General features: G+C 41.5%; 1 pseudogene; it reads right to left on the bottom strand.

Annotated features, from left to right (window-relative positions):
• Positions 1-9,678, bottom strand: part of LOC114305882 (G-type lectin S-receptor-like serine/threonine-protein kinase LECRK3) — a 47,902-nt pseudogene extending 38,224 nt beyond the window's left edge.
• Between the last annotated feature and the right edge of the window lie 4,097 nt (positions 9,679-13,775).

Below are 13,775 nucleotides of genomic sequence, written 5' to 3'. Positions count from 1 at the left end.
CGACTGGGCAGATATGATGACTTCCAGGAGTAAACTCTGCGACGAAGTCTGCCAAAGATTGAGCTTTTATTGCGGTCTTGGGTTGGAACTTGATGTCGAATTGTCCCAACTCTACTGCCCATTTCAAAATTCGCCCACTGAAGTTCGCCTTTTCAAATAGAGCTTTTAATGGAAAGGCTGTGAGGACGACTATGGTGTGGGCGTGAAAGTAATGCGCCAACTTTCTGGATGCCATCATTAACGCTAATGCTAGCTTCTCTAAGGGCAAGTACCTTGTTTTGGCTCCCAACAATGTCTTGCTGACATAAAAGATGGGCAGGTGTTGTATTCCTTCTGCACGAACCAACACTGCGCTAACTGCGTGCTGAGAAACTACCAGGTACAAAAAGAGTTCTTCACCAGGTACTGGAGTAACAAGTAGTGGTGGGGAGGACATGTACTCCTTCAAGCTTTCCAGAGCTCGGTCGCATTCTTCATCCCACTCAAACTTGGCTTTTAAAGCTTGGAAGAACGGTCGTAATCTGTCCGACGATCTGCTTATGAACCGGTTGAGTGCAGCCGCCATACCAGTAAGATGCTGCACTTCTTTGACTGAGTTTGGTCTCTCCAACTCTTGGATTGCTTTGATCTGAGAGGGATCGGCTTCTATACCTCGGTTGGTTACCAGGAAGCCCAAGAATTTGCCAGATCCAACTCCGAATGCGCATTTGGACGCGTTGAGGCGCAGCTTGTGTTTCTTAAGGATCTGGAACATCTCACCTAGATCTTTCAGATGGTCATTCTCATCCTTGCTTTTGACCACCATGTCGTCGATGTAAGCCTCCATTGTTCTGCCTAACAATGGTTCAAACATCTTGGTGACCATCCTTTGGAATGTCGCCCCTGCGTTCTTTAGGCCAAAGAGCATGACCTTGTAGCAATATAACCCCCTTGGTGTTGTGAAGGATGTGACCTCCTGGTCTGGTTCATGCATGGCGATCTGGTGGTAGCCTCTGTATGCATCCAGAAAGCTAAGTCGGTTATGCCCTGCCGTTAGGTCCACCAGTTGATCTATCATTGGTAAAGGAAAGCTATCTTTTGGGCACGCCTTGTTGACTGTTTTGTAGTCGACGCAGACACGCCATTTACCATTCTTTTTCGGCACTACGACTGTGTTGGAGATCCATCTTGGGTAGTGCACTTCTCTTATTGCTCCTGCTTCCAGCAGGTTGCCTATCTCTTCTGCCACTATTTCGGCGTGGTGGAGTGCCGATCTGCGTGTGCGTTGAATGACTGGTCTGGCGGATGGGTGGACATTGAGTTGGTGACTGATGAAGTTTGGATCAATGCCTGGCATGTCGTAAGGTGTCCAGGCAAACACTTCGATATTGGAGGTCAAGAATTCCAAGACCTCTAATCTCTCAGCGCTGGACAACGATGAGCCAAGCAAGAAGAACTTATCCGGGTTCTTCTCATCTATTTTTACCTCCACCAAGTCTTCCACTGCTTTTTGATCAGCCTCTTTGCCGACGTCAGCGAATAGTTCATTACTTTCTGGCTCTTCCACCGAATGAACGTATCCTTTGGCAGCTCGGCTTCCATTCGCTGTGGCGAAGCACTGTTTTGACATGATCTGATCGCCATAGACTTCTTCAATTATACCGGCGTCATTGGGGAACCGCATTACCTGATGGTATGATGACGCTACCGAACGCATGGCATGTAGCCATGTTCTGCCCAGGATGATGTTGTAGGTGGAGGGGACCTTCAATACCCAGAACTCCACCTGTTTTGTTACACTTCCTGCTCTGACTGGAAGGATTATTTTGCCGACAGGCCACTCGGGCATGGAGTTGAATCCAATCAGGGGAGAAACTGCAGGTGCCAAGTCTTTGTCTTGCAGCTTTAGTTGTTTGAATGTGTCGTAATACATGATCTCACATGAACTACCCTGGTCAATCAGAATCCGCTTGACGTCAAAATCCTTGACTCGGAGAGTGACGACCAGGGCATCATTATGGGGGCAGTAAATTCATTCTAAGTCCTTATCTGAAAAGGTCATGACGTTTGTTGCCTCTGTCCTCCCCTTCTTGATGGCAGGTTGGGCACTCAATACTTCCCTAAAGTGCTCAGCCTTCTTGATTGAACCTCTGAGCTCACATATGCGCTCGGGTTCAAAAACTCCATGAATTACATTGATAATGCCTTGAGGTGGTGCATCGTTTGGCATTCTATTGGGATGGTCATTATGATCTTGGGGGGCCGGCTGCACTCCTCCTTCAATGTATTCGTCCAAGTGGCCTGCTGCCACCAATTCTTCCAAGTGCTGTCTCAGTGGCGTGCAATTCTCAGTTCGGTGCCCCTTTTCTTTGTGGAAGGTGCACCGTGATCTGTCATCGTAATTCTTCTGACCTTCCCCTAGCTTGGCTGGCCACTTGACAAAAGGCTTGTCTTTTATTTCGCTCAGAATCCGATATATTGGTTTTTTGAACACCGTTGTTATGGCAGTGCGGATTCTCAACCATGTTTTGTCTGGGTCTTCTCCGTTATCTCGTCTGCCACGTCCGTTCTTGTTATTTCGGTCAACCGTGTTGACCTTGGCAGGGGTTTTCTTTTCTGGTGCTGCGGTTGTACTTGATTTTGCTTTAGCACGCGCGCCATCCTCTTCTACCCTGATGTGCTGATGCACTCTTTCCATCAGGGCCTCCATGGTGAGGGGTGGCATCATGGTGATCGAGTCCCTTAGTCGATTCCCTACTGGTAGGCCTCTTTTATACTGCGCAATGGCTAGATTGGTGGGGCAGTCTCCAATCTGGTTGAATGTCTCCCAGTAGCGACTGTTGTAAGATCTGAGGGTTTCTTTTTCACCCATGTCGATGGAGAGTAACTGGTCTATCTCCACCGGTGTTTTAGTATTTGTCCGAAACCTTGTTACGAACGCTTCTGCCAATTGGGCCCAGGAGGCTATGCTGCCCTCTGGGAGTTTTTCAAACCAAGTCAAGCCTAGGTCGCCCAGACTTGATGGGAAGAGTATGCACATTAAGGCCTCGTTTCGCCTGTACACAACCATGACTTGGCGAAAGTGGCTCAAGTGTGAATACGGGTCCGTCTTCCCTTCATATGTATTGAATTTCGGCTGAAGGAAGCCTGATGGTAGGGGTGCGTTTTCGATCGCTGGGACAAACGGCGAAGTCTGTAGTCTTGCTAATGCCTTGTCCGTTGGTTCGTAGGCCGGTCGCGGTATTGGCATTCCAACCTCGACGCTTCCATGCGTCCGAGGAGCCAACCGTTGTAAGGCCGAAACTCGGTGTGGATCTCTTGCCCTGGCATCCTCCTTGCATCGTGCTTTTTCTTCTAGCACGGTTCATAAGTCGGATGACCTGGGCAGCTCTGTTTGTCTGGATCTGGTTTGGTGTGAATGTGAAGGCCAATACGTGCTTCCTTCAGTGTATGATCTTTCGGATCTCGTCCTCTCAGACCTGGAGTGACGAGTCCTTGAAGATAAGGAGTGAGTGTCGCCTGTCCTGAGGCTTCTGCTCTCTCCTTGGGAGGGTGTAGTATTCCTACTACGATTCTCTGAGTGGCGAGGGGGCGTCTTGTGCTTGCGCCCCTCTCCTGTCGCCACATCTTTAGTCTTCATCTGGCGTTTCAAAGCCTCCATGTCCGCCGCCATCCTTCGAATTAGTTCATCCTGTTCCTTTACGCGATCTTCCAAGGCTTGAGGATCAATCCTCCTCCTTTGCCTGTCGGGACTTTGAGAATGACGAGGGCTGCCATTCCGCCTTCCCCTGCCACTCCTCCTGGAATTATGTTGTTGGGGCTCCAAGTCCGTCATGGGAGGGACAGCAGGTAATCCTTCACGCCTTGCGCCCCCTTCCGGAGTTAGTTCGTCGACGGCGGACTGCGGCAAGTCTTCAATGTGTGCCATTGAATGAGAAAAGGAGAAGCTTGGTCAAGAGGTTTTTGTTCTTGTCTGTTCTTCCCACAGACGGCGCCAATTGTACGGGGAGGAAATAATTCTCCTCGTATAATCCTGTTGACCAAGTCCACGCTCCTCCGTACGACGTCGCTTTGTCACCTGAGAACACAAACGTGAGCTAGCCGGCGGGTGTGTGCCGGAAACCTCTCCGATGCCTAAGTTAGAAAACTTGACAAATAGACAAAGCTCTAAGTTCTCAGAAAGATTGTGTTCAATTACCTCCTCCAAGGTGATGCCTGTGAGCTTTTATAAGTTTCCCGTGGCACAATCCTAGTAGGACTTGTACTTCTCCATGCAGAGTCCTCCTAGGATTCATTCTTCTAAGGATAATGCTTATCCTTTTACACCCTCCCCCACTGCTTAAACCAAGTGGGATGATTTTCTTTATGGCCGAACTTCCATTTGACCGAAGTAAAATTGGCTATACCGAGCCACAGAGGGCCGAACTATCCTTAACTCGGTCTTCTCCTCCAACTCCTTACTTCGGCTGCCCTGTTCAACCTTGATGTGCTTAGTTCAAACTTCCAAGTAACAAGTTCTGACCGACCTAACCATTGTAAGTCACGACCGGACTAATTCCGACACCAGCCTTCCCAGAACATACTGCGACCGGACTAACTGAGACCGGCCCAACTGTGAGTTGCCTCCAGACCGGAGTAGTTTTACTCTTCCTTGGACCGAAGTAACTATCTCTTCTTGAGCCGGAGTAATCTCACCTCCTTGGGCCGGAGTGAGTCAACATCTCCTCAGAACCGGAGTAAATCTATCGTTCTTGACCGGAGTAACTCTAACAGCTTGAGCCGGAGTGCCTTTAATCTCTCTTGGGCCGGAATACCCTTTACGGCCTTTTTTACTCAGTCCTTCGCGTTTTTGGCCTCAAAGCCCAACTCGCAGCTCGGCCCAATTTTTCCCAAAAATTACCCTCTCAATATATATAAGGAGAGGGTGAGCTTGGATACTTGGTGAATGATATTAGTAATAAAGGTTTGAATGAATGATATCCAAGATCTTTTCAAAACAATACATATAATAACTTGTACAACAAAGGGATGAACCAAGTTCATCTATCAAGTCTTTCAAAGCTTCAAGGGATGCTTACTAGCATCAATATAGTACAAGGGATGACATTCCAGACAAACAAGCCCACGCGGAAAACTGTCAGTGGCAAAACAAGGGTGCAGTCGCGTTATAGTCTCCTGGCACTAAGGATTTTCTAAACAAGGATGCAGTTGCATTATAGTCCCCTGGCACTAAGGACTTTCCAAAAATGTCATCAAGACAAATATAATACTTGATACAAAACTATGGATAATCATTCATGCTTGACCAAATACTTTTCCGAAATGAAACAAAGCTTTATCAAAACTTTATAACATAACTTTATTAAAAATACTACTCACATAGCTCTTCGGGTGAGGGGATTACAAGCAAGGATCCAAGGCCTAGAAGCACATAATAAATTCCATTGAATGCATTTCAAGAAGACAAGAAGAGATGCTCAAGGATGGGTATGAAATGCATTCTTAAAACAAGCTTTTTTTTAGTGTGAATGTTCTCGGCATTTCTCTCAAAACTAGGTCAAGTCAAAGCAAAACATGCTGAAAGTTAAAACACTATTTTTCATCTCGGAAAAACATGCTGGGTACCAACCAGGTCTTGGTCGAGGTCCTACACCCCTTGGCCGAGTTATGGTCCCAACAGCCACATTCGAGGAAATGAAGTCGGGGAAAACCTGGGTTTCCCTTTGAAGAACATGAAGGACAAGAACATGAAGAACATGAATGCTAAAATCATAACTTCTTTATTCAAAATCTGAGATTTCATGAGATGAGTTCGAAAACATGGACCTGGGTACCCATACTTGAAGGTTTTATGAAAACAAATACAAAAACATGGATCATGATACAAACTTTCGGATCAAAACATGGTTTTCTTTCATGAACACAAGAACATCATTTTCTCTTTCTAAAATCGAATTTCAAGCAAATCATGGCTCCTGAATCATGCTAGATCATACAATGTAGTTGGATGAACATAAAGAACAACAAGAGCAAAACAAGAATCTAACCTCAAAACACGAATCCAACGGTTCAAACTCTAAGGATCAAGCTTGGAAATCAATTCTCACTCTAAGAACTTCTTCTTCTTCTTCCTAGAGTTTCTCTCTCTACCATGCAAATATGACACACAAAGATATGTTTTCTCCTACTGTCGGCTGACTTAACCCTCTGTTGGGGCACGTGGCACTACCGGATTGGGTTTCCTAAAAATGGTGACTGAACGACAAGACAAGAGCATGACAAAGGGTGTTCAACAAGTAAGGTGACATGGGAACTCCGGCAGGTAAGGACCTCGGATTAGGACAAGGCTTCGGCAAGTAAGGTCTCAATGATCTCGGCTAGGAAAGTTAACACTCGGCCTAGCTGTGCCACACCTCGGCCTAGATGTGCCACACCTCGGTCTAGGTCATACCAGTCCAGGAACAAGATCACCAGGTGCAGGGATCAAAAGTCTAAAATACCTAAAGAATAACATATCGGCTTAGATGATACATATCTCGGCCTCGGTGATGTACACCTCGTCCTAGATGATGACATCTCGGCCAATATGCCCGGATGAAGGTGGAGGTCAGCCAAAGTGATTCCAAGATGGTCCTAGGTATAAAAGGTCCAAAGGCGTGACCTAGGCTTAAGATGACCTCGGCTACACACACCAAGCAAGGGGCAAAACGTACAAACAATACTCAAGTCAAAACACATAGGTACAAAACAAGACGGAAACCTTACTTTAGGCAAAACAAGTCAAAACCACAAATGCAAGCTTAACAAAACAAAACATGTAGATGCACATAAACATGACTAAGACGAGGATGAGGGTCACTACACAAAGTCACAGATTTTGGTGCACCCGTGCCCATCAATAAGTATATTTTGTGGCTTTATATCAATGGATGATCTGTGGCTCGCACTCTTCATGCAAGTAGAGTAAGCCTCTTGCGATGTTGAGAGCAATTCCAATCCTTTCATCCTAACCTGGTCGATTTTCATTTTCGGGTGTGAAAAGGAAATCTGCAAGGGATCCATTGCTCATGTACTCGTATACTAAAAGCCTGTTAGGTTAGGTCCTTCGAGGCAATAACCAATCAGTCAAACTAGTTTCCGATGATGGGTTCTCCCAATTACTCTTATCTCTGTTTGAAATTCTTGTTCACCCTTTGTTAACACTTTCTCTTGTTGGGGAAATTTGGAAGTTAATTACATGCACAATATCATTAAAAACAGCCACAGATGGACCAAAAACATAGCACAAACACAGCTATCAACAATCTGAATTTTCTACACAGATTTTCAGCTTGAAGCAAACAACTTTCAGCACAAATAATCAGAAAAACAAAAGCATCGGTCAACACTTATCTGGGTATCAAAAATCTGCACTCTTCACTTAAAATCAGCTTTACAAAGCTTTCTCATCCACCTTGTACAGAGCAGCAACACAAAAAAAAAAAAAAAAAAAAAAACTTCTCTTTTTTCTCACGTTTTTCTCACGTTTTTCTCCTCCTTATTGAGTGTTTTTTTGTCTCTGTTTTTTCTATTTAAAAACTTAAATATTCTAGAAGCACATTTTACTTACAAGTACAAAAGTATAAGAATTTTACAAAAAAGGCCCAATACACATGTAACCAAACAAAAAGGGCCCAATACATATGTAACCAAACACCCCAAAATGGGTTTGCAATATCTAACATCTCTAACCTCTTCACAGCTACATCCTTTTGGTTGTCTGAAATGAATCCTTTAAAAACAGTCCCGAACGCTCCTCTACCCAATTCTTGGTTGAACCCATTTGTAACATGTTCTAATTTTGTAAAGGTAAAAGTTCGTAAAGAAGCTTTCTCGCCCAACTCAACATTCCTTTTTGCAGAAATCTGTTTATATACCCAAACATGGTTTCTGTACATAAGTATACCTGAAATCGCCAACATCATCAAAGAAAAAACAAGTGAAACCCCGATGATTAGGAAATCATTTTTTGGTTTCTTGGGTGCATTGCCACTATGAGTCGGAACACCTTCTGTGTTTGGTGAAATAGATTCACCCACCTTGATGAAGGCAGCGTTTGAATCACTTAGCAATCTTCTTCCGAATCTCAAAGGAAGCCTTTGCTTTTTGCACTAATGGTCTTTGTATAGTGCGGCTTCACAGTTACAGTCTGCCAGACAGGCATCTTCACATTCTTTTCTGGAACTCAATTGTAGCACTGAATACGAATCATCTTCCCATATAGTATTTTCTAATGGGGTCATCATGTAATATCATGTAATATTTGGTATTGCTGTCACCATTTGTGATTTTGCAGCTTTCTGCAGTGAAATTTCTCACGCATCCAGAAGACCAACTACTCGAATTAACAGAAGCAAATCCCGGAAGACATCTGCAGTCAGCCTCTGTATCATTTGAAATACGGAACCCATTAAGCCCGAATAGACCTTTAGGGTCACCCTATCCGAAATCGGCCACTTTTCTTTCGGATCCAAGGCACGTCACTCTGAAGATTCCGTCCACATGGATTGTCATCCTGTAAATCGTTTCTTCCTTTGTAGGTTCTGCATCAGATAAATTTTTTATATTGGTGGTGCCTGTCGCATTGAGCATGTAGAGATGGCCGTCACCGTCAAGATGCAACAAGCAATTATCCCCATACATATATGTGCCAGATGCCCAATAAGCGGTAGAAGGAGATGACTTAGAAATCGGGAATTGGACGAGGTGCCCGTCTCTTTGCAGGGAGAGACGAAAAATCCCCGTCGAGTAGTTAGTTTCTAAAGCCCTAGAAATCAAATCCTGCCCAGCTAACAGAATCTGGCTGGACAAAATAGTGTCTGTTGGGTGATCAAAACTTTGCCAAATTATGTTGTGAACATAATTATAGAACACGAAGTTGCCCGAATCGAGCATAGATGCATAAGAAGCAGGTTGGGTAAGGTTCGTGATGTCAGTGTCCTGGCTTTGAGGTTGTTGCAGGACGAGCCTTCCATCACTAGTCAAGACTAAGGTCGCATTGCTTGGGACTGGGGCACTGTCTCGCTTGGCTGTCCAGACAACAGTCTCTAGAATTCTAGCAAGAAAGACAACGACAGCATATCCATTGCCTTATGGGTAGAATCCAAAGGCATACTGACACTAAGAGTTTTAAAGATCAAATATTTTAGTCACGAAAAGTAAAAATTTTATTACAAAAGATATCTACGGACCAATTTCCATCAGCATAAGGATAGTCGTTGAAAGGTCGTCCCAAAAAGTAAAAAGCAAGGCATTTAGTGACAAAATTTTGAAAACGTCACTAATAAATAAACTTTTAGAGGCAAAATAATTTGGTCTCAAAATGTTTTATTTTTTAAGAAAAAATTTTGTCCAGAAGGATCATAATTCATCATTAATGTTTTATTTTTGTTGTTAAAAATATAATAATGACACTTTTCGCAACAAAATTATTTGATCCCTAAAAAATAATTTTGTCTCTAAATTTTGGCCTTTAAAACCTTAATTTCTTGTAGTGAGACCAGACACTGACAACCATGAGGAGTTGGTGGTGGGGGTTAGATTGGAACCCAGGGTTATATTTGAGTGTTTTCGTTGTTGAGCTTGTACTGTATTTGTATGCAAATGCAGTGATGCAGAGAGAATTACGTGGAAGAAGATTAAGGTAGTAGCAATAGCCATGGAAGTGAATAAAGCTTTTGCTGCTCAACCTTTTTGTTTGATTTCATAGCGCAAATGCAATGCACAAGTTCTTGTATTTAAAATCCCAGTGTGTACTCTATGTAATAAAAAATGAAAATGTTTCAGGGACGACTCAATGTTCAGGATTTGAACGTGCCCTTATGCGTGGAAAAATTATTAGGTCCTCTTGGAATGTTACATGGCGATACTTGTTAGTAATCATAATTCACTATGTCCCCTCTTATTTTTTAATCACTCAAACCAAAATTATGAAACCTACCTCCTTCACCAAATACAACACTATTACCAGCCAATAACTTCTCGTTTGTTTGAGTTTGTAAAGTCCATTATGACTCTCATTTCAACAATTTAAATCATTCATTTTATAAGTTCTTCCGTATATACCATTCATAAAAAAATAAAAAATAAAAAAATTTAAGTCAATCCGATTATTTAAACTTTTTATTTTATCATGTTTGTTTAAAAAAAAAAATGAAGGACGAGTTTATTTTTTAAATAAGCTGTCCATTTGTTTTGAAGACATAACCAATAAAACGAAAACATTACGATTATCAAAACGACTTAATTTTATTCATTGATGTTATATACGAAAGACCTTACAAAATGAAATGTTCGCAGTACTGAAACAAGACTTATGGTAGATTCATACTTTATGTCTAATTATTACAAATAAACTTGATATAGAAAATATAACTATAAAAAAATAAGAGGTCATTACACTTTTCTCCTTTATATTTTAACTCAAATTTTATTTTAATTCTTATAGTTTCAAATTGAATGATTCGTTCCTTACACTTCAAGTCTAATTTTAATTTAGTCTTTTCATCTAAATTGAAGGTTAAAATTAATAATTTTAAGATACTTGTCAATTTTCTACCATGAACAAGTAGATAAAATTGACAATAAATTTAATGGAATGACTAAATTGAAACTGGATGTAAAGTATAGAGATTAAATTTTAAAAATTGAAACAATGCAGATTAAAATAAAATTTAAATCAAATTATGAGAGTGAATAGTGTAATTAACCCAAAAAATAATAATATGAAGAATACTTTCAAATATGGATATATTGCTAATACATTTTTTGAGGTTTGCTTAAAATATGAATTGTCTTGCGTGATTCTAAAAATTACATCTTGCTTGGTGAAATTTCTAATTTCATAATAAATAATTTATTTTATCATTAAATTATCAAGTCAATTAATATTTTTTTTTGATATTATAAGTATATTTTAATTAATAATTAAGATAATTTTATTATTATATAAGAAAGCAGTTGAAAATTTTATATTTTAATTAATTTTATTAAATAAAAAAAATTATAAAAAAAAATTATAAAATTTTAAATTATTAAGAATTATTTGTATTTTAAATAAATTTTAGAGACGTACCTCAAAATAGGAAAAAGCCTCCGACCCCCAGTGGGGGTACTGGGGGTTGCGTGTGATTGGTGCAAAAAAAAAAAAAAAAAACTGTTATTATTTTTTTTATTTTTTATTTTAGCAAATGGGGAGGCGACACCTCACTGGGGGTTGTCAGTGGGGGTCGGTAGCACGGCTCCTAAAACAAGAATACTAGGTATCATGAAAGAAGTATCATGAAAAGTCTTCATGAAGAATCTCCACCCTTGGATTAGTTTATAGTGTTTGTAATGTTTTATTGTATGTTATATAATCACCCTTGGATTTGTTTCATGAAACTTTTCATGATATTCTTTTCATGATGTGTAGCATTACTCCTAAAAATATTTACAAGTGATCGCACCAGACCTCACACCAACCCGCATATTACGCATAGAAGATTCTCATAGAAAATTGCACTAACCCTTCAAACGAAGTGCCTCAGCCCCCAACGACTTGACTAAAAAATTAGGGGAAATAATTTAACAGTGAATGCTGGGAAAAGAAATATATAGAAAAACGATAACGATTATTAATAGGAGAATTTATTGGTTGGTTTTGGGTATTGTTTGGTAGTGCCTCAATAGTAATGTGATTGGTGAATAGAAAAATCTCAAGATTTTATATTAATAATTAGAAAACAGGAGAAACTATGATGCATTGTGATTGTTAAGAAGTTTCGCCAACTGGCATCCCATAAGCACCAAATAATTTTTCTATAAATAGATGGTATTACCTAACATTGATGTCAAGAAAAAAAAAACAAATTCATAAAAAAAAAACGACCCCGCTACGTAGCTCGAAAGGCGAGGCTTGAGAGTGGCTCGAATTGATGAATTCGCTGCTCTACTATGCGGGATACACCCACAATTGTTTTGATTTCAAAAACAAAAAATAAACAAACAGAGCGGAGCATCGTGTAGAGAGAAAGCTAAGCACGGTGTCGTCGTAACCGAGCGGAGTCGTCTGGTCGTTGCTGCTGTTTGATCGGAGTGGGAGAGGAGAAAGTTTATGTGCCGCAGAGCAATCGGAGTCTCCACTGATTTCGAACTGGTCTGTTCGTAACCTAGCAGAACCGTCTCTTTGTAGCGTCGCTACTGCTGTTTGATCGGAGTAGGAGAGGACGAAGCTTGTGTGCAAATCAGACTATTCACTGAGTTGTGGATAAGGTATTTCCTCTTGGCGTTTGTAGACGTCCCCGAACGCAACGGGAGGATGAGTGCCGTTCTGTTCGTTTTGGGCTCACTACAGTTTAGGACTCTCAAATTGTCACGGTTCTTAGTCTGAACCAAAGAGTCCAAATCCGGCAAATCGTTTTGAGAAACAGATTTTTGAAAAGAAGTGCCAAACATGGACTGCTTTGCCAGATACAGAGTCGCCACCTAAATATTTTTTATGGGGGAATTTAGGAAACCCTGACTCGGTGCCAAAGGCCACGTGTCCGTCATCACCAAAGTTGCCTCGGCTCGGGAACTTGGGTACGATTGGGGAAGGTCAGCAGTGAGCAACCCCTCTCGCCCGATCCGAAGATCGACCTCTTCTAACCGTGATATCCTATTTTGAAAACGTTATGTGTTCTTATTCTGGTTATTAGCCTAGAATTACTACGTTATGCGCACAGCAAACAAGTATAGACCAAATCGCCTAATTTGGAACAAAACATTGCATATCCGTTTGTTTGGAAAACAGTTTGAAATTTGCTACTCGCAAGTAGGCTAAAGCACGGACTTCAACGAGTTCTTCCAACTCAAACAATCCAACCTTCACCCACAGGCATTCAAGCAGTTTATATCACATAAACATCTAGCCTCATGGTAATCATGCTATTATGGCAACACTCACACGTATGCGGTATGCTAAAGCATAACTGCTTACCTAGTACTCCGAGCCAAAACAAAAAACATGTTAGCAATCAATGCATGATCCAAGTCTATGTTAAGTGGCTAATGCAACGCATACAGAGTGTCACTAGAGTAGGCTCGGCTAGTCTATAAATGATATGTGAAAATGGACAAGTAGCATGTATTCAAGTTAGATTTGAAATACTTACGCAGTTAGTATGATGTACCGAGCCTGGTGCATGCAAGACTAATGAATGATGCACGCATGCTATCATAAGGTATGCTAAAGTAAACATGTCCTAATACTAACCATCAAAAGCAGGTAAGTAGAAGGGAGAAAGAAGTGGGGGTTGGAAGACATGCACACACGCACCCACACTTATTACAGATTTGTCCTCACTCGGAGGGACCGAAAGAATAATACAAGTTAATTAACCTACAAGCTAATTAAATATTACAGACCAATTAATTAATTAACAAATTAACTAATCTGATGAAAGCAGTAAACAGCTTCGGGAAGAGGGCCCAATGCAATGCGCGCTCGGCTCCGCTCAGAAACTCACTACCATGCACAAGTTGCCTCTGTTTTGACTGTTCTGCTTCTCTGAAAATTGCACAACCCCCAAGGTTGTTTCTCTGAGTGTTTTGGAACACCACCGGCTGAGTGGGATCATCACTGGCCATTTTGAAGTGGTCATCGACTAAACATTATGCTCTCGGCCAAACATTCTTTGCCGGTCGGCACTCAACACTGCCGGCCGGCCAAATCTTCCTGCTGAATTTGTTTTTGACAGCAGCAGAGGGCAGGCAAGGCATGGCAATGCGTTTCAAGC

The sequence above is a fragment of the Camellia sinensis genome, chromosome 12, assembly GCF_055761805.1.
Source record: "Camellia sinensis isolate YWXY chromosome 12, ASM5576180v1, whole genome shotgun sequence".
NCBI classification, from domain to species: Eukaryota; Viridiplantae; Streptophyta; class Magnoliopsida; order Ericales; family Theaceae; genus Camellia; species Camellia sinensis.
Note: the sequence above shows the minus strand (reverse complement) of the source record. Positions and strands in the feature narration are given on the sequence as shown.